At 46.8% G+C, this 26,601-nt stretch overlaps 1 long non-coding RNA gene across 4 annotated transcripts in view; it reads right to left on the bottom strand.

Annotated features, from left to right (window-relative positions):
- The window catches only part of LOC143377605 (uncharacterized), a 128,052-nt gene that overhangs the window by 68,080 nt on the left and 33,371 nt on the right, over positions 1 to 26,601 (bottom strand). For 2 of the 4 annotated variants that reach the window (XR_013087367.1, XR_013087368.1), the window contains exon 1: positions 21,840 to 21,990. The exons of 1 other annotated variant lie outside the window; for it this stretch is intronic. This is a non-coding gene — a long non-coding RNA (uncharacterized LOC143377605). Of the gene's footprint in view, positions 1 to 20,032; positions 20,144 to 21,839; positions 21,991 to 26,601 lie in introns of those variants that run through there. One more of the 4 variants, XR_013087369.1, reaches the window with a different exon arrangement.

The following is a 26,601-nucleotide window of genomic DNA, read 5'->3' as shown; positions in this document are numbered from 1 at the left end:
ACATAGACATATTTGCCTGAGGTTATTTCAGTTGTTTTTGCATAGTTCTGTTTGAACATTATAACGAAGAAAAATATACAACGAAATCGGTTTAATCATTAATGTGGTTTCCCTCTTTTTCAATGACTTCTTGCCATGTTTTACTAATAACTGCTGAGTGCATCGTTCGAAAAAATTAATATGCTTGGAATTAAAAAATGTACTGACTGTAGTGTCTATTATTTCTATGTATATTAATATTTTGTATTAATAAGCAAAGCATTCGGTGAAACTGATAAACGAAGCAACAAATGAAATAAATAAATACAGTTTATTTATATTCTCAGTAGTCCGTGTCGCATTTACAGATTTGTTGAACGCATGGAGCCCACATTATTGGAATTAAAATTAACGACCACGAGCTCTACACTCGATTTACTGATTGAACTTCGATACTGAATTGATGCTTGAAAGAGAAGACTAAGAAGTTGGAACAGCTTGAGCCGAAGACAAACGATTTTGTCATTTACCATCATGTTAATTAACACAATAAAATCCGATGTGCTGCTTCGAATGAAAAAGATAAGGCCCTACAACACTAATATATCAAAATAATACATAATAATGTTTAACAGCATTGTTTAAAAATAATCTCAGTCACTATGCTTAAAACTGTTCAAGCATTCCTCACAAAACTAAAGGTTCTTCATTGCCTGCCAATTAAATTGCGACACTTGCCTTGCCGCCACCCCAAACACATAATTTTATCCAGGTCTTGAAAAATGTAAACCTTATAACCTGCTGCCATTTGCCATAAAAATAAGAACAAATGAGTCTCCCCAAAGGGACAGGTTAACATCAAATAAATCTGCAAAATCTTGACATTTTGAAAGCTTCTACTACCCCTCATTCCACTACCCCCCGAAATTGGCAGAAATCTACGATTACTCAGCCCCTCGAGCTCAATTGACTTTTCCAAAAGCCCAAAGCTTCCACCAGAGAATCCCGAGAGTCCGACAGCAGCGAAAACAGAAGCAGGCTTCGCGATTTACCAAAACCGCTTCGGCGGTGCTCGAAAAAATTCCCTTCCAGGCAGAGAAATGGGGTCAGGTAGATGGTAGCTTGTCCCAGTGAACGTGGAACGGTTCGATCTTCGATATCCAAGGCGAAACGGTTACCTGCCGATCGTGCCCGCCCCTCCCATAATGTATTAGTCAAAACCGAACACCCGTCACAATGACGCTGATTACTTTAATAATGGAACAGAATGGCCCCGGGGCTGGTGGCTGGGTGTTGGGTTTTCCTCGCGGGCACAATGCGACTCGCGAAGTATACAAATAGGAGAAAAAAGCAAAGGGGCGAAGGAACGGGAGGGTGGGGGGACCCCCTGTCCCCCTACCAAGGATCTGCCATCTAGTTACCCCGACGAGAATATTCAAATCGCAACCCTTTCGCCCGTGAAAGGAGACTTCTGCCGAACCCTTCGATCGGATTCAATGGGCATCGATATTCAAATTTATTTGACGGAGGCTCCTCTCGCTCCTCTTCCCACCCCTTTCGCCCTCTCCCCTGTTTCTCTCTCCCTCTCTCTCTGTCTATCTCTCTCTCTCTGTCTCTCTCTTTCTGTCACTCCCAGCGACGAATAACCGTCGCGAGCAAGTTATTGGGGTCGCCGACTGAAGGAGAGGAGGAACAAAAACGGAGGAAAGAAGGGAAAGAATTTGCATTCTCTTTTTTTCCGTTGGCCAGGTCGCGATACGCCGTCGATACTCGCTGTTTCGATGCGAAACTGGAGCGGAAGCGACGACGGCAGATGCACGGAAGCTTCGATCCGTATTTCTCGCCCCCTGAGAGTTTCAGCTCACCGTTACCGTTCTTCTTGCCGCCACCCCTCCCTGCTTAAGGAGCGCTGCTCGCACGGGGGTGGGGCCCGTTTCGAGGGAGACTCGAATTTTGGGAGCGATCCCGTCGCGTTCACGTTACCCCGCGGTAGTATTTGGGTTAATTGTGTCGAAGGGTTTTCTATTTAGTTCCTTTAAGCCGGCAAAATGGATAGTTTTGTGATTGAAGGGAGGTGACTAGGTTTTCTTTTAAACATCAACTCAAGTGCTGAGTAGACGTTAAGAAGAATTCAGTGTAAAGTAAGAAGATTAACAAAATGGTGTGAGGGTAGATAATTATAACAGTTAACACTTGCGACGTCGGCGTGTTTTCACGTCGACAGATTTGCACCCTGTTCATAGTTCTTTCATATTTTCGCGTGGATATTTCCTGGAAAGCATCGAAAGTATTCTATCAAAGCCCTTCAGTAAGGTGGTGCTTATTTGACACTAAAAAATTCTTCTTGTATTTTTTCACGGAGCTCCGTGTCAATGTGCCCACCCTGATGAGTAAATAATGTGGTATTTATTTGATTTTTTCAGTTTCTTATAAAGGGTTGCTACCGGGCATTGAATTTTGTGTTTTTAAGAGAAAAATGCAATTTTCTGCTCGACGTATTATATTTTTTAACCACATTTACTTAACATTGGAATACCATCACAAAGTAGATGCCTCCTTATATCCCAAAAAAGGTTAATCCAATATGACCAACTGTTTTTTTTTTTCAACAAAAAAATCTTAAATATCAGTTAGTTCGGGGGCTGTTAGACGAGAATCCCCCCTTAATAAGCGGGTAGCAACCTCCAAAATATTATGAAATGTAATACAATTTTAACGAGGCCCAGTTCTCAGTATATATATATAGAGATTAAACTGTAAGGATACCCCAGCAATATTTTAAAAATTGGATTTTAAGCACCACCCTACCCTCCAATGTTTACTTTGAAAACAAACCAAGCTCAGAATTCGCTTTTTACAAAACTGTCCCTGGAGAAGGATCACTGGCATATAAAGTCCTGACCCACTTGAATGGGCCAATAATTCCAATATTACCATACGTACAAATTCGTGGAATCTACAAAAAAAATAACATAAAACATCTGATTTACAATTTAGGCAACACTCCCCTATCCACTAAAAAAGCACAGTAAAGATTCGCAACAAGCATACGCGCGGAAGAATCTCAGCAATTTCAACATCCCCGTATCGCGAACGACCCTTAGTCGACTACCCCGACGGCTGGTTGCAAAGGCCTCCTTCACTCGACGCTCTTTAAATCGACGGCGTTCAGCAACAACCGAGAAGTGTGACCTGCTAAATATTCTATGAAGCGTTTGTAGTACCTGCGGGGGTAACAGCTAGGCGACGCTGCAACGAAAGAAGGAGAAGAAGAACGAGCCTCGTCCAGGGGTGGCGGTGGTGGGGGATGGCGGGGTGAAACGCGAAGAAACCGGAGCTACCAAGAAGGAAGAGCGTGGCGCGAACAGGAAGGAGAATAAGAAGAAAATAATGACTCTTACAAGTCTGGAGCGGCGTGGGAGTCTGCAGCGTCTGAGGGGGCGTCGCGGAAGAGTAACAGAGGCGGGGAGCGTAAGAGGGGGGAGGGTCGTCGTCGTCGTCGGCGTGTCTACGGCCGTGACCCGGTTTTTTCCGAAGCAACAGGTCCCTTCTAATTAAGAACACTTAAGAAAACTTCCCTCTTAAAGCTGACGCCTCTCCCTTCGTTCTCTCGCCACTCCTGATAACGCCATTATATTTTAATAAACCCACTAGCCTCCTTCTCGCTCCCACCCATCCCGATCTCATCTCTTTGTCCTCTTGCTTCCTCCCCGTCGCTCTCAAGAATCAGAGGAGACCGAGAAATACTTTTCGCGCTGGCAACCGTCCCGCGAGCAGGCACCATCTTCCTTCTCCCGTATCAACCCCATCCGCCTCGATACGGAAGCAATCAGCTCGATTAGCTCAGGCTCGTACCAATCGCAGCCGCTTATGGTGTAATTCTGGATGGTATTTTCCTTGTAAATATCGAACGACGTCAAAGGGTGGCGAGCGTCCCAAATCCAACCCCCATTTTCCCTCAGCTCCTGGCGCCGGCACGCTCGGAGGATCTCCACGACGCCGTGCGTTTCGGTATTCCGCGGGCGTTTCGGTGATCTATGAGCGCCAGTAATCCCTCGATCTCCCTGTGCCCGCGTCGCGAGCCCTTTGCCCCCGATTCCCGGTGAATCTTCACGCGCGGGATCGCGCGTTCCGCTCGCAGACGCGGCAGCCCTTCCCTGCCCCCGCGTCAACGAGGCCACTCGACGGAGCGAAAAGAAAATTATCACTCGCGCGTGTTTACCCTTGGCATTGCGCCGCGGGTGGAGCCCTCGCGCGATTCACGCGCACTTCACGTGTTCCGATAAATCCCGCGGTTCTCGGTGCGTTATATTTTCAAGAGACGTCGTCCCTTCGAAAATAAAAAGAGGACCGGAGAAGCGATGTGTGCACGCGTACACGAGGATCGGGAGGGACGGAGAGGGCGGAAGGGTGGAAAGACAAAGAGGGTGAGCAAGAGTAGTATTGCCTGGTTGGCAGTCAGTGGCTGGGTCCTGAAGTTAAAGAGCTTCGGGGGCATACGTGAGAGGGATGTAGAGAGACCGTGAGGGTGTGGGTGGGGTGAGGATGGTGGTTACGTGGGGTGGGATGTAGAGGGATATAGTAGGGTGGGTGGCGTTTCTGGCGGCCATTTTGAACGCATATATCGATTGTTTGGCGGCCGGGCTTCGCTCGGCCATTCGCAGGGGTGGCTCGTGTGTCACACGACCACCCTCCACCCTGCCCTGCTCCACGGCTGGGAAAATCGTCGTCGTTTTTTTCTCCCCGATGCGTTAGCCGTCATCTGGTTTCACTCGCGAGGCACGAAACAATTCCTGCCTCCTTTCGCGTCGATATCTTCGTTCGGTGCCCATTGTTGGCCGAGCCGAAGATAGCGGGGCAGAGTGAACGAGGGGGAAAAAGTTGTGGGTGTTTAAACGGACACGGGATAGGGAAGATATCATCTCAAGCAAGAATGCGTTCTAAATAGGTGTGGGTGGAGAATGGTCTGGGGCTTATGAGGCTTATTTCACTTACTTCGGGTTGGGGATTTAAACTTCTGCTTTTGAAACACATGGGTCTTAAATACATCCTCAGGGATCCAGATATGTTAGAGTGTATGTTTTAGAATGATTTCAAAGTCAACTGGAGGTTCGCTCCATAGGAGATGAAAATGAAACGAAATTTCACAAAGAGAAGCAGTGAAAAGTAGCCCTGTCCATTACTAAAGTCAAAGGACAAACTCTCGGAACAGAATCCTGAAGATTAATTCTGCGTCGTGTCTTCTGAATCCCTTCACTAATTAATGAAGCATAGTAGGGTGTTTCATATTATAGGGGTAAAATTAAAAAATTACATTTTTTTCTCTACTTTGCTCGTGCCCTGGTTCCTATTAATATAAAAAGAATATCTGACAAATTTTAGGAAGATTGAGTAATATTTAGAGGTTGCACACTTTGCACACTAAATAATATGCAGTGGGCTAAGGAAACATGATTTCCAATGATAATTATTTTTATTCTCAAGTCCTTAAGAAAGAAACTAAACTTCAAAGAAGACTTAGACTTAGATAAATTTACATTTTATTATTATTATTATTGTTCACACCTATAAAAATTCTGTACCTTATTATGTTACCCACGTTTTTAAAACCTGAAAAGAGCGAAAATATGTAGAGGTAGTAACAGGGGGACGAATGTAACACGCTAATATCTCAAAACATATATAATGGATATTAACACCAATTTTAGATATATGATAAACAATTAAATTTGGAATACACACACCCATCCACATTTTAATCTGTAATTTGCATTGAATCCATGCAGTGTTACAACCGACCCGGGGTCAGAGACGGTTGCAACACTTTACACTGTAACGATAGGGCTATAACACTCCGCTTCTCATTTTTTATTAATAACACGGATATTACTTGACATACATGGGAACTGTTGTGACTCAATGATGTCAGATAAATAAGTAACATTTCCGTATAAGAGTTTTTGTTGTAAATGTAACAGTTCCTGCGTAATCGTATTCCAAAGTCAAAGTGTTACTGCCGTACAAGAACCACCCTAGTGATAAAACCGTGCAACCCCTAAATATTATTAAATTTGTCTAAAATTTGGCATACACATCACTTAGATGAATAGAACCAAGGGAGCGAGCAAAGTTACATGAAAGTAACACCTTTGGAAAATTGAAACACCCTAAAGCATAGTATTCAATAAATTTCTGAATATTAGAATCATTATTTCCGATAATATCCAAATCAATGTGGGCTCCTTAAAGACTTCTCGAACTCCAATCCCTCGGCGTCGATCGCCGAAGCCTCAGCGATTTACCAAACAAAGAAAGCTGGCAAGTTAGTCATGGTTTTCGTCAATGAATTATCTGCGATCACCTGACTGGACAGGAAGGCCACGCGCCAAAAGGCGTCACGACGAACATCGCGTCACAGAAGACACCTGACCCTGGGTCAAGCCTTGCTCGCCCTCTATGGTCAAACCAGGAGGGTGGTTCCGCGCGTAAACTGCCCCTAAACCGGCTTAGAACCCGCCCAGACGAAACTGGCTGCTCCAATCGGCTTCCAGTCCCTGCCATATGATCGCAATACGAGCTGAACGCGCAGGTCCACCACTCGACGAACTGGACATCAAGCTGACCTACCCCCTTTCACCCTGCTCGCACGTGCCCTCAACCAGTCCTTTGTCCAGGTAGCCCGTGCCATTTTTTCCGAACCCCGCGCTCAGATTGAGACTACTGATTGCCTGAGCTTTGACGAAGCTACTTGAACAATATTTCAGAGGATTGCGAGCGTGCATGCTAAGTTCCACGAACTCTGAAGGGAGGAAAAGAGGGAGAGTATCGAATAACAAATTACAAGCCTTGAATTATGCAAGAATCGAGAATTGGGAAATATAGGGTGTAATATCGATAAAGAAGGGAAGGCTCGATAATATACCAGAGCTTATAAATAATTCCATGTTCAAAGATCGCACCACTCCTAAGCAGGCTATCTTCAGTCCAACCCCTGCGATCCTCTTCTGATACCCGCCCAAACTTAACAATCGCACAAACGAGCAATTCCTAGGGGCGTCCCGGTGTATCCGTTTCCTAACTCGCGCATCGCAAGCGGCGTTTATTTATCGCGCCCGGGACTAATTCGCCGCCCCCGTTCCGTCCGCGGAAGAAAGGAAATCGGAAATAATTGGAGGGTAGGTCTCGGGGCGCGACGACAATCGGCGCACCGGCGACGAGCGGCATCTTAAAGGGGAAGTTTCGCGGCACAGCGGAGCAAAGTTCCTCGGCCAGCTCCTTCCCGGCTCGTCCTCCTCTTTTTTAACCCGCCTCTCGCTCCTTTTCCAGCGCGCTGGCGTCGCGCCAACTGGGTGAAAAGCGTGGAAAGTGAACTCGCGATTTACGACGGCACGCGGAGAGAGACAAGGGTCGCGAGAAAGGGCTGCAGCGAACGGAAGGAGGGGCGGGGACGCCGCGGAAGTAGAACGAAGCGGGAGGCGGCAGGGAACCTGAGAGGGAGGGCACTTCGCTTAGAAATTTATTCAAATTAAGCGGCGGTTGGAGTTTACGAACCGACGGAAAAATCGAAAGTGGCCGGGATAATTGGCGACGGTGAAAGTCGACGACTTTGAAAACCAACCCCCCAACCCCTATTTCCAAGCGGAGGAGTTTCGTTCGACGAGCGAACTTTCGCGGGGCGAACTTCGCCGGCGAAGTTTTCCCCGCGGTGGCCGCGCAGTTTTCCATTTAAAGAAAACCAGCCGCTCGCCGGGACAATAAATTCCCGCCCGACGCTGGTGTCCGCCTCCCCTCCGGAGCGACAGATTTCGGCCACCACCCCGGCCTCCTCGATAATCGCGAAAGGAGTGCCCTTCTTCGCGGCCCTTTCAGCGTCGTCGAGAAGCCGGCCTTTGAGCAACTGTGCGCATTCAGCAGGAAGACCCCCTTGAGACGTGGAAGACACCCCCCGTCGAAGGCGCGTGGTGTGTTTGTTAAGTCCCAGGGCGGAATTATTGGGGAAAATAACGAGCAGGGCTGGGAAAGAGTTTGGTCGTCCAAGATTCCGGGACAGGGTGTCGCGAGCAATGAATTGGAGAATTTGGGGAGACCTGTACTCGCGAAAGTAGATGTAGTTGGTAGTTAGCCTCTCTTAGTGGTGGTTCCTCTGGGAGGAGTACTTATCTATGCCTCCTTCTGGCTGTTTCTATTAACCAAGGATGCTAATTGGAATACATCAGTAGGGTGGTACACCTGAGAAAGCTTGAATCTCAGCAGCCGCATTGACTATATGTATACATAGGTCGAACCACGTGCCGAGCCACAGATCTTCGCTTTGTGTTTCAAGAAGAAAGAAAAAACGTATCTCTCGCAGCGGTCTGAATCCCCGCCGTCGATCTGTCCTCTCTTCCCACCCTCTCGATCGTGTCTTGGAGGATACGTTCGCGGGGCGAGGCAAGACTTCCTGCACCGCTTACGCGGATGTACCTCCACACTCGCGGGTATGTGCCCACGGGTTCGCATATGTACGGAGCCACGATACCCGGCCGCGTACATATGCGTGCACCGGGGACCGCGCACGTGTGGGTGGCATCGAGCTGAGGCGACGCGTGTCTGTGTGCGAGCGCACATATCCGAGAATACGAGGAGCTCTAATCCCCTTTTAGAGACTCTGGCTCATACCACGCATTGCGATATGCCTTTGACGGCCGCTCCTGCGACGCTATTGGCTCCGCGTAATCTCGTGTAAGTTGGGTTGCCTAGCCGCAGGAGCCCGGAGCCCAAGGGCCCGTTCACACGCGTGCACGTCGCGCCAGCCCTAGACACGCACGCCCTTGCGTCCGTCCCTCGCCCTTCGGCTCGATCGATACGGCAGATGCCTGACATACGGGTCGGCGCATGCCCCGCTCGACGGCGCAATGAAACTTCCGGGTTCCGGCGCCAGATCGCGCCTGCCTGCGTTTCTGGGACGACGAGTGTCAGGATTCGGCTTTGGAGAGCGTAATAAGGGTGGCCGCTGGAAGGGGCTGCGCTGGGGTAATTCGTTTTGTTTCGTTAGAGGGGAATGGTTGGGGCGCGCGGGACTCCGTGAGGCTTGATTTTGTTGATTTCTTGAGTGGGCTTCTTTGGATGCCAGCTGGGTAGGGGGAATGTGGTGGAATTTGGAGAGCTAGGGGGTGATCTGAATCGAAGTTATCAATTCTGTATTCATTAGTTTGGGTTCAAGTGTTTTAGATTGGAAATGCTTGAAGGATATTGAACCTATGAACGTCTTATAGACGTTAGTTTTGATGAATTCCGGATAGGCCAAGGCAGTTGATATTAAGTAACGTTCTGACGTAATACGAAAGTGAAAATATATATTTTTCAATTAGTGTTTTCTCTTGAATGTCAAGTCGAAGCAATAATTTAAAAAACAGGCTTTTTCTAATTCACTCGAAGTTTGTAAAGATGGAGCTGCACCCCTCTTACTGCAAGGTCCTCGATTTTGAATGTTTCTTTGTATCTCGAATCTTACAGCATAGACAAAATTCTTGCAACTCAACAGACGTGGACGTAAAATTCGAAACTACCTATATACTCTGATAAACTCCTTGCACTTTTCATTTATAATCGTCTCCGCAAATTGCCCTCACACTACTTGCAGACACAGCACCAACGTCTTCTCCAATATAAAAAAGCGACCTCGACACCTGGCTGAGAAACCTAATAAACTAGCAACTATCTTCTTATCATCACTCAACTCTTTCACTCCTCCAGTCCAACAGGCATTGCACAAACTGATGACACAAAGCTGCGTGGTAACCAAGCAATACCACAGATACCATCGCCCAGCGTCCTCGAGCTACCAAAACCATTTATCCAACCTACAATCTCTCTTGAAAAACTGCGAGTAACCCCCTCGTTTCTCAGCTTTCCCTCCCGCAGTGGCGCTCAGCGATCTCCCTGCCCAACACACTCCCTCGCCGCGAGCTGCCCGTGGCTCCACGGAACAGGGTGCTGATCGGTTGCCAGGCGAAAGTCTCGAGTCATCCAAAAAACGATGACCCAAAAGACACGTGCGTTTCGAACGGTGCCGTAGCCACGCCTGGTGTCCCCGTCCCTCGGCCCCCCATGTGTGTACACGAAAAGTGCGCTCGTGTTTTCTCTCGCCCGTCCAGTTTTATCGTAATTGCCAGCTTTACGTAAGGCTGTTTGTACATGTGTTATCATGAAATACGGCGGTATTTGTACAATTGTTTGCTCCATCTCGCCGCGGCGACGCCACCTTCTGCGTGACCACGGTCGAGCAAGATTTCCAACGAACGTTCCTCGGCCTGGAATTAATTCCCTCCGCCCCCGCCCGCGTCAACCCCGACCAGCCTCCGTTCCTAGACTCTGCTCCGTTCGACCGACGATCGCGCGTGATTCACGTGTTTGAACGGCGTGTTTGCGAAGTGGCAGCCACGGGTTCGGCCATGATGTCGCAGCGAGGTCCAATTCGCCGCGACAGCCTCGAGACGGGGCGAGATAAGAGCGAGATTTCAGCCTCTAGGACGGCTGATTAGAGCCGTCGCCGTAATCGTAACTGCGGTGTATAATTGGCACCTCCGTTTCACCTCCAGCGCCTCATAAAAAGCCGCTTGGTACAAGCAGTCTTACAACTCTATCCGCCAATCCCGTACAACATCGGAACGATTTAGCTCTACTCGTTGACTCTTTAGTTTCCAATGTTCAGTGATTAGGGGGGACATCGAATCAGCTCCTCCGCCCCGTGAAATCAGCGAGCTTTTAAGGCCCCGAGTCGCAGAAAGGAGGCGAGGATCAATGTCCTTTCGCGCCATGTAATCCCATCGGACGTCTCACGGCCCGCGCGCCTTCGAACGGAAGATCGGTCCCCCATAGAAAATTGTCCGAGCAATTTCCTATCTTTCACGATCCTCGTCGAACCACGAAAACGAATCCCCGTTTCGAGGAGGCCCGGCGTGCTAGACCATGTGACATAATCCCGTCGGGCGCTTTCTCCACCCCCGTGCACTTTGTACAGGACCGGTGATCGCGCGCTGGGCCCTCCCCGGCCGGTTGGACGTCTCGTGAATGCGGGAAACAAGCCGGCGCACAAAAGGAATGACCTAGAAAATCGCTCGCGAAGGTGGATACGAACGGGGAGATCCGAATCTCCTCCTCGTCTCGTCCTGGAGGAGTATCCACGGTGCACCTTTTATCCGCGTTTGATTAAAGATTCTTTGTCAGCCGGTCGATGGGCCCGCTGAAAAGGACGCGAGCTTATGATTTTCCCCGGTTACCGGATCGATCCGGTTCGAGAGGCTCGGCAGCCACGCCACCGAAAAGATAAGACAGTTAAATATTCGTCGCTCAAGTGGGCAAAGACAGCGGGGCTGTAGGGAATGTAAAATGGCTCGTCGAGAGATGGACAAGTGGTGGTAATTGACGTGCACATCGCTGGGTACTTTCAGGGTAATGGGAATAGGGCTGGGCATGGACTGCTTTGGGTTTGAAACGAGGCACTGCGGAGAGGGAAGTATCGAGATGCTTCATGACCGAGTTGCAATTTGCGGTGGAAAAGATTCTTTGGAGAATTGTGTGGAGAAGTATAAATGGTGCACGTGGTTCTTCGTTGGCCTGTGTGGAAATGTCATTAAGAATTCTATACTTTGTATTCAAGACACAGCGAATTTAACCCCACAACTTATACCCTTGCACAAAAGTCTCAGGATAGGTGATGTAGAGGGTGTATCATAACATGTGCGCGATTTCACTTTGTTACCGAGTTATAACCCTTTTTGGTAAACCGCACCTTTATATGTTCGAAATGGCTACCTTCGCGCTGATTGCAAGCCTATAGTCGTCGTGTTGCAGATTTTCTCAAAAAATTTACTAAACGTGACTTAAACTTCTTCCAATAATTCACTCAATTGATTGCTAAAGAAATTTACAGCAAGTTAACGTGCTAATTTCCCATTGCGAAACACAAGTTCAATTGCAAAGAATTATACAAACATTTAGCAGAATCAGTTGCACTATCTCTGTTTGCCGTTAAGAATTATTCGAGTACAAAAATGGTTATAACTCGGGGACCAGGTCAAATAGGGCATCTGTGTATATGAACTTTTTTCATCGTTTTTGTGTCCACCGTTGAAATGGGTCCCACATGGTAAGATACACCCTGTATTTGCTCCAAATCTGGAAGAAATTATGTGATCGTTGAACATGTGCAGGAACATTATCTGATTTCACACTTTTTACGATTGAAGAATCTTACGATATCTTACAAGTTTTACCAAAAGATAGAAAGATATTTACATTTTCCTTTCATCGATTTATCTATCACATTTTTGCTACTATAATTTTCCATTTTTATTTCAAGAAATTTCCACATTTGCATAAACGACTTAAAATAACTTTTTCAAGTCTGTCTATGCAAGACAGCGTCTGCCCTAAGGCATTTGAGCAGCGTTGTACATCCCTCATCCCACAACCAGAAGTGAGAACAAAAAATGTCAAATTGCCACCGAAGCCTGCCCATACATCAATCCTCTAACTATCGCCAACAAGCCAGCTAGAAAGAAGAAGACACGCATGAAACGCGCACTGGATGCAGCACACGGGGAGGAAAAAAATCACACGACACAAAGGGATGGATGTCCAGAGTCGGCTGGGAGGGCAGAGAATTCGGTGCCCGGAGGAAGCGATAAGTGGAGGCCCCGAACCCCTGCGCGTGAATCGGGGGCAAGAGTAGGAAGGAGCAGGTCAGATGCATCGCGCATGGACGCAGGTCCTTTGGAGCTTATTCGTCCAGGGAACAAGAATGGACCCCCGAATCCTTTTCGTCTGTAATTCGGGATGGGGCCAGCTGCAAAAACCAGCGTCCCCCCGTCGTGATCGTCGTGCGTTCTTACCCTCAGGAAAGGATACCGTGAGGACCCCGCTCCGAGAGGGGGACAAATCTTTTTTTTATATCTAAGATCCTGGCCGATCAGTTTTTTACCAACCCTTTTTCCAGCGTTCGCATCCGTGAAGGAGCGTTGGGCCTTTTTTCGCGCAACTGTCGCTTTCCTCTCTCCTTCGCCCCTCTCTTCGCTCGCCCCCCCTCTGCCCCACTCCGCGGCCCTCTCTGGGCCCCGTCGCACGTGAAAGGATCACCGCGGGCCCACCGAGCTGCGCCGCGAGCACGAGGACCCGCGTAGCACCGCACACGCGTCGATCGCGCTTCCTCTTTCAAGAAAGACGAATCCTCCTCCGGGGATCTGGACCATCCAGGCATCCTGTTCTGTCCTGTCCTCGATGCCGCTCCTCTCCTCTTTACGCTCTCGCGAGGACAAAAGGACTCTCTCCTCTTTCGGGGTGGTCGTTAGAGGGCCAAGTAGTCGCGGCAGACAGAAAGCCCGAGTATCCTTTTCAGAACACTCGGGAAACTGATTGAAGCTCCTGCGGACCTTTGAGTCGCGGATCTTTGGTTGGCGAAGCGACTGTCGCCTTGTGTAACGTGGAAATTAAAAGGGACAAAGGGCGGTTGTAATGAAGACTGCACGGCCGTAACGTGCTTCCTGATGATTTTCCACGGGCTCTCAGATAAATCCTGCAGCCGAACTGTGCGAATTGCTTAGCGCAGCTTCCGACGAGTAATTGAATAACCGGAGTAGCCAAACATCGAGATTCACTGCTCTTGAAAATCGTATCAAAATACTACGCTGTACTACTGGTAAATGAAATTCATCGATGAGATTCTCCCACTCGAGCTGCCCCAGTTCAAGATTGCTCGGCAGGCAAATCAATATGGCAAAGAAAAATATTTAACACATGCCTGAAAGTTGGCCTAATTGGTGCTTTGTACACTTAGAGCAACTTGCAGGCCCTTACAAAATTAATTGAAACCGAAATATCGAAGATCAGCGAACCAGGGAGGTTAAAATGATTGATTGCTTTTCAGTTTCGACTCTCAGTTTAGACGCTTAGAGAATCCCACGTGCAAAGGTATAATGTGACGTAGAACGTCAGTCCAGTGGCTATTTAAAAGCTCGACTACCACCATTGACGACTCGAGGTGAGTGGGGAACAGGTGTAGTACCCCTACAAAAGGGTAACTTTGGTCGGGATATCGTGACTACTGGTCAGTTTGTTCAATAGTTGGTGCCAGCCAGCACGGATAGCCATATACCCGCTACGCCTTACAGGGGGCCTTGGTACCGAGCTGTACCAAGAGGGCCACCGGTCAATACCTTCAGACCTTCAAAGCACCGCGAAAAACGTAAGCAGAGCGCCAGCCAGCCTGGACGAATTCACGTCGTGCATGGCACCGATAGTGGACTGGAAAACACCCTGTCACGGATGACACTAACTAGCTTCTCTATGGAAGGGATCAAGGTTAAGTCTCAGATATTCAACTGGATATCTTTCAGTCGAAACGAAAATTAAATATATATTGCGTTTTAACGTGACTTTAGTCCATTTTTCGTGGACTCTCAGCTACTACAATAAAGTACTAAATGGTTACACATTTGGTGGGATAAAGACAGTTCAGTGGGCTTTGTTATAAGGGGAAAAACTGGGAATTTCCACTTTTCGTGATTTTACGATTTATGGCATATTTTATTGGGGGCAACTGGAACTACAGAAGTAACGAATCACAAAGGGTTGTAAAGTTCAAATACCCCTGTAAGATGACGTTAAAGATTCGGTATACTGGTTAAAAACTGGAAATGTCCACTCTAGACTGGAAACAAAATACGAGCGTAAAACAAGGAATTATTTAAGAAGAGAATTATATAAGATACCTAAATTCATTCAACCTTATTTCTTTACTGGTAAACTAAAGCATTAAAAACAGTTTGGTGACATTCCCTGTTTTTTTCCCTTACCCTTCGTATGTGCTTAGCACTGCAAAATTAGGTCACCCGATAATTTTTCTGAGAGCTGAGTTTGAAAAGATGGAATTCGTCGTGATCGTCACTTATTTGTTTGATATGCATAGGAACCTTCAGACAATGTTACATGGAAATTTCACGAGTGTAGGTTGAATATAACACAAACGTTTAAAATGAACGTGACGAACTAACATATTCGATATGCATCGTTATGTGAGTTGAATAAATGGAGTAACGCAACTGTAGCGATGAAAAAATATCTGAGACGTATCAAAGATGGTTTAAGAAATTTCGATTTAGGAAGTGGAACACTCAACTCTCGAAGATGAACAAGATCCAATAGTAACTATTTAACAACTATCTATCCTAGAAGTTGAATTCTACTCATTTCTACGATCCACCGTCACCCAAAACGTTCTAAAAAGCTTCGCAAATATAACAATTAAAAAAAAGCCGTGTTACTTATCGTCTGACCTAATACTTTTTAAAGAAGAAACTAGGAAACACTTGCACAGCAGTCACAGCTTCCTCGAAACTTCCAAGATCTGAAGGCTACCGAGCAGGCCCATGCATAAGCGAAAACTGTGCAGCTGGAAGTGCACTACCCCTCCCCGTGCAGGGGACAAAGAGCAAACAGCAATCTGTCCCGAACTTACTAATCGCAAAATGGCTAACGAGACTAAAAAAAGAACCTCCGGAGAGTCTCCTCCACGTTTCCACGGTATTGTTACTCGAGCAACGTTCCAGCGCGGAACTCTTTCACCGTCGCTGGCCTCTCGATAAGTAACTAGGTATCCTAATTACTTCCGGCCAGAATCATTGCAGTCAGCCACGAGACGTCAATTAACCGTCTATCATCTAGTCGCGGCTGGCCATACCATAAATCACTGTTTCCTCGATCCGTGCCACGTAGCTTCGACCCCGACGCCCGTGCAGGACGACGAGTTTCCGTTCTGCCCTCCCCCTCTCGAAACTACCCCCCGAGACGTGGCCGAAAACGTGGGCAGACGCGACGTGACTTTCCTCCCTCCTTTCGATTGTACTAATTACCCCCGGCCTGGGGAATAATGAATTGTTCGCAGGCCCCGCGGGCAATAAATATCGCTCTACGCGCGATATTAGACGAGCGCGTATTTGCAGGCATGCACACGTAACGATGCAGCTTTCTAGCGTTCGCAAACGGCTCGCTTATTATCGAAGATCGGATTCGCGTGCGATACACCGGAGCACGTGTGCTCACGTAAGGATGATAACGGGTGTCCCGATTGCAACTATGCTTCTCCTCTGCTTTAGTGTGCAGAACAGTGGTTGTGCAGTGGCTTGAAGTACAATACAACCCCTGGCAATAAGTTTCGAACCAAACGCAAAGATACGTACGGAACTAAGGAGAAGTACCAATATTTTTTATATATAAAATGCAACGTTAGACATGTGAGACGCGTGGTAATGTTAAAGTGGTCTATTTTAAAATAAAACCACCACAGGTAGTTAAGAATTTCGTTTATTATGCAATCAGAAATATGGAGGGAACAAAATGTTGCTTGGAATTAAATATGGAACATTATGAATTCGAAAAGAAATTAACAATAATTTATTTAATATTTATATTATTTAGTATTTTGCGACGTTCCCACGTGCACGTAACATTTCATCGTAATTTGTTTCCATAACAACTCCATGATTCGGATTTCAGGAAAAGAGTATTGAAAAGAGAATAATGTGGAGGAAACCATGAAGTAACTAACTAATATTCATGTACAAATGTGAGAAAGTACTAGGTAATATAAATAGAGAATAAATTATTGTTAATTTCATAGCTAAATTCATAACGTTCCATTCTTATTTCCAAGCAACGTTTTGTTTCTTCTATATTTTTTATTACATAATAATCGAAATTCTTAATTACCTTTGGTGTTTTTACTTTAAAACAGACCAATTAACATTACCATGCGTTTCATATATGCACCTTTGCATTGCACATATAAAAAATATTGGTATTCCTCGTTAGCTTCGTATGTTTGCGGTTGGTTCTAAACTTATTGCGAGGGGTTGTACATTTGCTTGGGTGGATTATACGTGTGTTTTACTTGGGTATTGTTCACGTCGGATACAGCCGCGGCGGTTTGCTTGAAATCAATGGAAATTGCAATTCAATGAACACCTCGATTGGATTTGCAAAGTATGTGTCACTCGAAGGCATTGAATTTTCTGACTTTTAAGATTTGTCGACTATTTGAAGTTTAGGACAGCGTTCTTGGAATCGTATTCTGGGGTGTTACATTTGATCAGGCGTATGGATTTCTGTAAGGTGTTGGTGAATGAAGTGACTTTTGTGGTTTCCGATTGACAATGCGTTACTAATTTTCCGATGCTATTCTTCCCTCTTTCCCTCCAATCAGTGGCTCTTCAATCTTTCCACATTCCTTTTTTCTGCAATGCGAAGTTAATTATTTTCTCTTTATCTCCTCCCGCGACTAATACAATTATATGTCTCTCCTCCTCGTCTTTCCACAATCGACGCTTTCTTTCATTCCGTCTTTCTCTATAGCGCGAAATTAATTAGTTCCACCACTTTTTTTTTCCATTTGTTTCTGTTTTTTAATGAATTACCTCTTCCCCTCCATCCTCCCCTTTCTCTTTTCTTCCAGATACCTTTTTTCCTCATAATTCGTCCTTTGATGTGATACGAAATTAATTGAATTTTCTTCTCCCCTTCGCATCGCTATCCCTCTTTACAATTAAATATTTTTCCCTCATTCCTACCACCTGACACCGCGTTCCCGATTACTCGAAATTACTCGTACGTCCTATCACATTACTTCCACATCCCAACCACCATCTTCCCTTCCAAACATCAACCCCGAAATTTCTCACCACCCAGCAAAGACTTACTGTATCAAACATCCTAACCCAAAAGCTCAGCTTCCATCGAGACCATGTTTAGATATCTAGCAGCCGATCCAAGCGTACGTCGAACAATAGAAACCTGAATAAAAGGTTCCAGAGGATCTTCAACAGCCCCCCACCTCCCCCCGTTCGACCAGTCATCGAAGGAAACAGAAGGAAGCGTGGGCGCAACAATTTCACCAAGAACTAACGGTCCGACGTAACGTCTCCTTCCTCGCGGCTAGGATTTAGCACCTTGAACGTCTCTGTCTCTTTCACGCCTACGGGCTAGCCAGCAGATGAGTCAGAACGAATGGGCGGATTGCAACGCGACGTCGGGGGGGGGTAAGCACTCGATAACGAAACCAACAGGAAAGAGGGAGTCTTGGGGGATGTTAGGATTTTCCAGTGCTAGACGCACGAGGCCCTCTCCCTCCCCCTGGAACAGAAATAGTAACCTAACTGGCAGTTTTGGGCACGAGCCATTCCATGCTGCGTCTCTGGCTGAACGATAGGACACCTTTCTGTCTTGCTCAGATTTTGGGTATTTATGTGTGGTACAATTGTAAGTAAGTAAATTGTTCGATTTTGGTCTAGAGAGGGGTGCAGCTCCATCTTCACCAACTTCAAGTAAAGTAGAAAAACTGTTTATAAAATTATTCCTTAGACTTTACATTAAGAAGAGAACACTAATTGAAAAATATATATTTTCACGCAATAAGCAGTAGTTATTGAGTCGCTAAGTTTTTATTTCTACTTTGAGCGAAAAAATATTCTGTAATAAATATGTTAATACCTATTTCTATTTTTATTTATTTTAAATATGTCGCTCGTTTGTTCTCGGATTCGCGTGCAACGTGCACCAAACGATGTAGATTTTTTTTACAGATACTACGCGCCTTGAAACTCGAAAACTGTCAGAAATGGAGTTGCACCCCTCTTGCTGCTAGGTCCTCGATTCAGGCTTGTGGAAATTAACTTGGAGAGTTACTGGAAGCTATGAAGAGGAGCAGAAGGTTTGGCAATCAGACCGTTGTGCGAATAGTGAAAAGAGAGAAGCTTTGGAGATCCATCGGTGCACGGTGTAGCATGCATCCCCCAAAATAAGTAGGCCTCGTTTGCACGTCCTCGTTTCCCGAAGTACGTTGAAAACAGCGATTCCGGACCCCACTTACGGACAATTATTCTACGTGCATATGTGTGTATCGCTCACACTTCGTGCATGATATTTCAAGGGGAAATTACAGGCCTTTGGGAATGGCAAGTGGCGATCGTGCAACCTTTTCCATGTAGCCAAGGATCACGATGCCAGGACAGCTCGTGCCATGCACTTTTATTCTGTATGTGGCACAATACTTGGCTATGTTAATTAACCCTCGGCCACTTAACTCAGATCAATGTAACGGTTCCCCTGAACCATCGTATCTGATTGTTTATAGTAATCCTCTTCTTCAAACTAGCTGGCCCTCAACATCGAATAGGCATCTACCTTTGGGTTAAGTGACCACCGTTTTAATTAGCCTGACACGTACTTTCGACCACGGCCAAACTAACGCCACGCCGCTCGTTACGCGACGAGCGTTCCGCCCCTCGAATTAAGGGCGAAGCAGCTTAAATAGCCCAAGAAACAGCGGGAATTAAACAGCTCGGCGAACTGTCCCAAGTTCGTCAACGTCGTCTTCGAATAAACCGATTACTCGAGCGACGCCGAGGAGGGCCTCGAATAAGGCGTCGATCGGCTGAAGTATCGACGCCATCCGTCAACGTTACGAGCACCTCGTCGTCGTCGCCGGCGTCACGGAATTTCGCGCGTAAAAAACACCCTTCGACTGCCGGCAGACTCGTGGGAAATCGTGATCGCGGAAGACCGGCGTCGTCTCTTTCTTTTTTCCCTCTTCTTTTTTTTTCACTCGGGTCGTGAAAAATTCCCCGAGAATTTTCAGCTTTCGCCGGTAGTATTTTTTACGCGGACCAGCTGAGGTAAACTCGTGAGAAATCTCCGCCGTTCCTGGACGCCAGCTTTTTGCCACCCTTGGCTGGAGGAACGTCGACGGCGATGAGGAGGTAAAAAAAATTAAGCCACTCGAGGAGGGAAAACACCATAAGTGACCCGAAATCCTGCTCGTTCGGCATTCATGGCCGATCGAAGGCGACTGGTATCGATTGATTTTGCTGCGACCATTGTCCGACTACCCCCGCTCCCCCTTTTTGGCAACGGTGAATCTTCCTCGCACGGTGACCCCCACGTGCATGCGTCATTTGAATACGCGCATATCCCTGCGCCAGCCACGCTCTCCCCTATTATGTGTAAATTGTATTATTTTTACCCCAAATACATTTCGCCCCTCGCTCCGTGCCACGGCCTTCGGGGTCAACAGGTCAAATTGCACATGTCCACCGAAAGTCACCCCCGACACGCTCGCGCGCGACACCCCTCTGGCCCCCCCTGGGCATCCCTCTTTGCCCGAAAGTCACGTATATTCGCGCTTCGGCAGCCAAGATCCTGCAGAGAGGAGAAACGGCGAGTTGACCGAGGTGCTGGGTACTGGAGATTCTGCTGTGTCACGGTTTTCTTCGTGGGAAATCGGAGGTGAGGTTGGAGAGTGGCATCGTCTGCTGGGTTATGTGGAAAAGGGTGCAGGAATGTTGTGACGTTCGTTTGCAATTAGATAATCGAGGAGTTGAAATGGTAAATGATGCAAGTGTCAAAAGTGAAAATTTTCTTTTCGCACACAGCCATACTTATGCTCTCTATCTTGCGACAGCCTTAGAAATTAATTTGAATTATTCTAGTATTTCGAGCGTGGAGTTGAGCATGGAATTTACATATCTTTCTGCTAAAAAATTAATTTTTGATATCTTTGACACTTACATCGTTTACTATTTTAAGTCCATCGATTTGGATAGAAAAGAATACGTGACTTTGGTGGGGGTGAGTCTCGAAGACTGCAAAGAGCAATTTTAATATGATGTCAGTATTTGATAGCGTCGTTCTACTCAAGGGTTTACTTCTTCCCATTTTCGTCAAACAAGTTTCTAATGATTAATATCGAAGCAGACAATCAGTACAAAAAAAAAGAGTCACAAAATGTTATTATGCCCATATTTTTGCACACTATGTGCTCCCAGCTTCTTCAACCCTCTTTCAGATTTCCCAGAAAATTTGACGCTCGCAACGAACTCTATCTACCGTTAGCAGAAACGTCCAAAGCTTAAAAGAAATGATCAAGGGAACCCCAAAGAACCGCGCGTCCGATAAACGATAAGGGCGCAGCGGTAAAAAGTTAACGAAACCTGCGTGAAAAGGGGTGGCCTCGCCCCTGGGCCCATCCGAGCATAATAATTTCTCGCGTGATTTTAAAACCGTAAATTTTTTTACCCTTTAACCACCACTAGGCGGTCGTCCCCTCCTCGCGCCTGCGCCTGAGACTTTGTTTTTGCGACAACAAAAACAACGAGGACACCGTGCTGTATCTCGATCGGTTATCATTTCACACCAATTACAATAAAGCACCGGTTCAGGGGCGGGGAAAAAAATGCTGGAAAAAAGGAAACGTACCGAGCATGGAGGGGCACGACGAACCAAAGGGCAGGGAGGATGAGAGAGACAGGCAAAAAAAATAATGCAGGCCATCGGGGGAAAAAAACGTCCCGTTCGGGGACCCTCGAGGTCGCCGGATCTTAAATAAGTATATAATAATGCTGGCCTCTGTCGGGGCGTTTTTAACCCCTTCGCGAGCTTCCTCCGCCGTATTCCATTTCCTCCGCATGCTTTCAGAGGCAACCCACGATTTTTTTTCCTCCCGGCTAACGGATAAAATCTAAATTAACTAAATTAAGGGCCCGGGCCTCTTTCGCCTCGTTTTTGCATACGATTTATACACACGATTTTTTGCCCCGCTTTCCCTTAGGGGGGAAAAAAAACGAGGAAGGAAAAGAGGAAGGAAGAATGGATTGCACCGAGGAGAAAGAGAAAGCAAACGAGCGTTTCTACCCCTCGCTCCTTCTAGTTTTCTCTCAGAGGGACCTTTCCTTCGTTTTTCTGCGCTCGCGGCTTTCATGCTTTTCGCCTCGTTGTCTTACCTCTCGCGAAGGATCGTTGAAAGGTCGATTTACGGTTATAAAATTACTCACGTGAAATTCGAGCCCGTGCTGCATTTACGACGAAGATTTATACGAGGCGTTCGCGGAGGGGGTTGCGAAGACGCTGAGCGAAAGAGGGCGAACGGGACCGCGAAGATTGAAGGAGAGGCTTCTGCGGAAAGTCCACTGCGGCTGACTTACGTACCCGCGAAACAAAGAAAACGCTTGAAATATTGAAATGGCTGTGATCTTGAATAATATTTTTTCGCTGAAGAAATACGTTTGCATACTGTGTTCTACAAGCTTCAAATATGCTTTACTGTACCCAAATTCAGTGCTGTCACCTTTATAAATAATCTATCCTTTATCAATCTTTAATTATTATAAAACAGAATTATTTTTTGTTTTCATCAAACTTCGAACGTTTCGCTCGCTTTTCGGTACAAACTTCGTTATATGTAAATTAAGTGATTCCTGTGAATTATTTGTTATCGACGAAATATGATTTTTTAACGTACTTGGAGTGAAAGTTAATAGAGGCTACAGTTAAGCAGCAACCATCAATTTCATCTATTTTAATGGCAAAAAATTTGGACGATGGTTGCATCATTAAGCTCTGAATGCTCCTGTATTATTACTTGCATTCTTTGCTTTTTTATGTAATGGAAGGATATAGAGTTTCGCAGAAAAAATCATGGATTTTGGCAACAGCGAGACGCGAGGGTGCAAATATCCCATTGAGCGCGATGACTTTTTCACGCAGCACGGTCACTTCTGTTTGGTCATTTTTCCCCGGCCACCCTCTTTTTTGACCGTTTGACCATATGTGACCGCCCCGGCGATCGATTGATTCTGCGCAAATAAAAGACAGGAAAACCCCTGTGAAAACGTGAGCGGCTATGAATGGCTAGCTCGTTTAGCCTAGTCAAATTACGGCGCGGTGGTGGTGTTGACCTTCGCTGTAATGATACGTTAAGTTCGCCAAGCGGGGCGAATGCCCCGAAAGAACGGGAAATCTGTCGATCGATAGATATTTTTGGGTGCGGAGAGGCTCGGGCGTTGCTTGGCATGTTTGCAAAAATGCACCGTTCTCCGTCGAATACTATACCTCCCCAGCAGACTAAATTGTTCTGCTAGTACTTAGTCAATTGTTGAAACGTAATTAATTCTTGGGACATTTAGAAAAATTGTAAATGGCCCTTTAATATCTTATCAATATCTCCATAGATGAAAAAACATCAACAAGTATTTAAGGATTCTTCAACACACATCATCCCCCAAATCTCTTTTCACTCTATGTACTGTACGTAACTTTCCCCAAAAGAATATATTGTTTTACTACTAGCGAATTCTAGAAACCCATTAAAGAAATGAATAAGTGATTTCTTGAAATATTAATAAAAATCGCAAGTTGAACAAATCAAATCGCCAAGCATTTACGAATTCTCCAGCATCCATCCTCCCCGGAATCCCTTTTCCACATACCTCCTTAAAATTCCACAACTATTGCCACTTATACGATAATCCTTCGCACCATTCGCCACGGACTAACCAATTTAAGAATCAACCTCGCAGACGATGAGCAAACGACGCAGCACCGGGACCATCTTCGGGAAGAGAGAAATCAACGGCCGATCAATGAACGTATTAGCGGGGGTTTCCTGCGATTCAGCGGAAAAAATACATTTGTCAGTGGGGCCGGGATTCCAGCCGGAGTATCTGTATCGCCGCGGAGATTAATTACGCCGACGGTCGCGGCCGAATAATTAATTAACGTCGGGAATAATGGAACGGCTCGCCTTTGCTTTTTCGCTGACCCCACGTCGGCCGAGTAATCAGAGGATCGGCTTTCAGTGACCCACGACGCTGACCGACGGGAAGGATTACGGGAAACCAACCCCCCAGGATCCACCTGTCGCCTCGACCCTCCGGGACTTCGCCGTTCTTTTTTATCATGCAAATTTTTTCCACGCGAGCGATATCACACGGCGTATTGGCCCCAATTGTCGCGTTGCTTTTGGAATCTCGAAAAAAGTCTGCACCGTGAGACACGGTTTCTCATAGTCGCAGGAGCGGGCTGCTCCGTCGGTTACTTTCCCCGGCCGTTTTTTTTTCCCATGTTGTTTGCAAAGGGTTACGTTACACGCGGGGACAGAGCCTCGCGGAGTCCTCTCTGGAACCTATGCTAAATAGGGGTGCCATTGGGGTAAAAAAAATATATTAATAGCCATCCAGCCTCCCAGGATTTTTTTCGAGCTACCCCTGCCTTTTTTCCACGGCGAGCTACCCCTGCAACCGGCCGTCGTGCGGTAAGATATATCCGTGATAGCGGGCTGTTGGTTTCGACCCCGGAGCCAACGACTTTTTTCCTGCCAGTACGCGATCACCTTGCAAATGAACAACCATTCGAAGCGCGAGGCTTGGTTGGGGGGTGATTCGTTGTGAAATTATGGAATTTCAGGGGGATAGTTGATATTGATAGTGACATTAGCTTTCAATGGCGAACCAAAGGATTTTAGAATATTAGGGGTGAGTTTTTGGTAAAATAATGGGGAGGTTGTAGGAATCGCTGTGTTGTGCCTGTTGTTGAGGAAGGGTATTTAAAGCGAGTGACTATTTTGGGCTTGAATACGAGTTTCCAAATATCTCGCTTTGAATGCAATGATGGAGAACAATGGTCCCACTGCTCCTCGGCTTACAACTCTTACGTATACAGCTATTTGCAGCATATTGTATAAGAGTATTCTAATAACGAACTTCTCTAAATTAGCAAAGTATAACATCCCTGAATAACTCAGATAACTCTACCCCAGCGAGTCGAAAGGACGACTAAAACATCGAGGCCTCCTTGACTGACCCCAGAAAATGCCACACTTCGCACTCCACCCCTCTACACCCTCAAAGAGACTCTTATCTTACTAAAACATCTTACAAAAACAACGCTTACTTTCTCCAAATTCAATCGAAGACCAGAAACATCCCCCGCAAAAATGTCCCGTAACCTCCTTCACGAGGATCAGAACAGTGCAGTCATTGTCGTTCATCCCTCCTATCTAATCTACCCCCGAAGTGCGCAGGTGGAGGCGATTCTCGTTGCAGACGCTAATGGACTTCAGACGCGTGAACGCGTGCAGAACACGAGCCCAGGAGACAGCGGGACGGAGAAAGAGGGATGATCCTTCCGATCATTGCGCAAGCTGCAAGATGACGCGCCCCCATGTAGCTCGACGGGCCATATGTATTCGAGGGGGTGGACGAAGGTGATAGGTGATATAATGGGAGTGCAGGACGGACGGCTTTCAGTTCCACATGCGTGAACGCCGAGCATAACAGGAACCCTTTCAGGCTTAGAGGAGACGGACAGACGGACCTACGGACGCCGCGCCAGCCCGACACCCCCATGGAAATCCCCTGCAGGCGGCTTTGCCCGGTTGCTTGCGCAACAAAACAACAGCTGCGCTGGCCAGCGACACCGAGATCGTCAAAACAGCCGAATTCGTGGCGACGCAACCCTTCCATGCGACCAGCGTGGCAATTCGGACCTGGGGACACCTTGGGGCTGCGGCTAAACTTCGGATCGGGGGACGTGGACGCTGAGGGTGGTGCTTGGAGCGTGGAGATTCTAGTCTAACGCGTGAAATTTGGGTTTCTATTTTGGGGGATGATGGAGGAATTCTATTTGGATTTGGATTTCTTGAGGTTCCCGGGGAATTGTTGGGGGTTAATCCCGCGGAAATTGCGATTTTCTGCAGCACAGTTGCAAGAGGTATTAATGCTACTGTTCCTAAGACTGATGGCTACATGCATACTTCACAAATTCAGTTGTCGAGAGGTACGATTAAAGGATTCCAATTAGGAATGTATAATCAACTGTACTTAGCGATCATTCGAATCGTCAAGGTGCTAAATCTCGCAAGCAGGTGTGATTAATCAGTTAACTAAGCGCGGGGCAATGGGCTCCTAATAAACGGGAGAAAGGCAGAGGTGAAGCTTGGCAGCCGACCCCGTTGCGACTTCAATTTATACCCATACTTAGCGCTGTATAAAGTATGCATTCCTACCATCTTCACCAAAACCATCACCTCCATTCCTGTATCCCACTAAACTCCATCAGAGCTCCTTTTGCACATTAACAAAGAATCCACAAAAAAGTACAGTGGGTAAATAGGACGTTTATCCAAACGTGTCGGGGGACATGGCGGTTCTGAAAACAGGATGCTCGAATACACTATCTCTTATATTACTGATCAGACACAGGGGAACATCCGAGCCAAAGACCCTTACCAAATCCCAAAAAAGAGAAATATAGTCCAAGGGAGAAATCCTTCGATCCAACACGTTCGAAAACTGAATTGCCCTCCGCGCCAGTTCCCGCAGCGCCTACAATATCGCCGCGATAATTAAACGCAGCGGCAGTAAACAAATACACCCGTCCCCTGGCATCCAGGGCGAGTCTATTACGAACGTAAATTTCGGAACGGACTATTCTCCCAAGCACGCGGCGGCCCTGCTACCCGGAAATCAAGCCCGCGATACACCGAAGATACGGTGCCGAAGCCACAATTAAACGGCCTTGTTGTTCGGCTACACGGCGGGCCGGTTATTGAGCATTCATTAAGAGCGGCGTTAACGGGCTGGCTGGGACGAAGGGGGCAGGTCCACGTGCGAATATCTTCTTCCTCGCGCTTCCTTTCCCTCCGCCATATCCCGCCGTCCCCCGCCGCGCCGTAACCGTCTTTCTAGCTCTTTCTCTATTTCCTCCGACCTCCTCCGCGTCCTGTGGACTGCAACACCGCCGTGGACTTGCACGCCA

The sequence above is a fragment of the Andrena cerasifolii genome, chromosome 16 (genome assembly GCF_050908995.1).
Source record: "Andrena cerasifolii isolate SP2316 chromosome 16, iyAndCera1_principal, whole genome shotgun sequence".
In the NCBI taxonomy this organism is placed as follows: domain Eukaryota; kingdom Metazoa; phylum Arthropoda; class Insecta; order Hymenoptera; family Andrenidae; genus Andrena; species Andrena cerasifolii.
The sequence above is the reverse complement of the archived record's forward strand: the minus strand, read 5'-3'. Positions and strand labels throughout refer to the sequence as shown.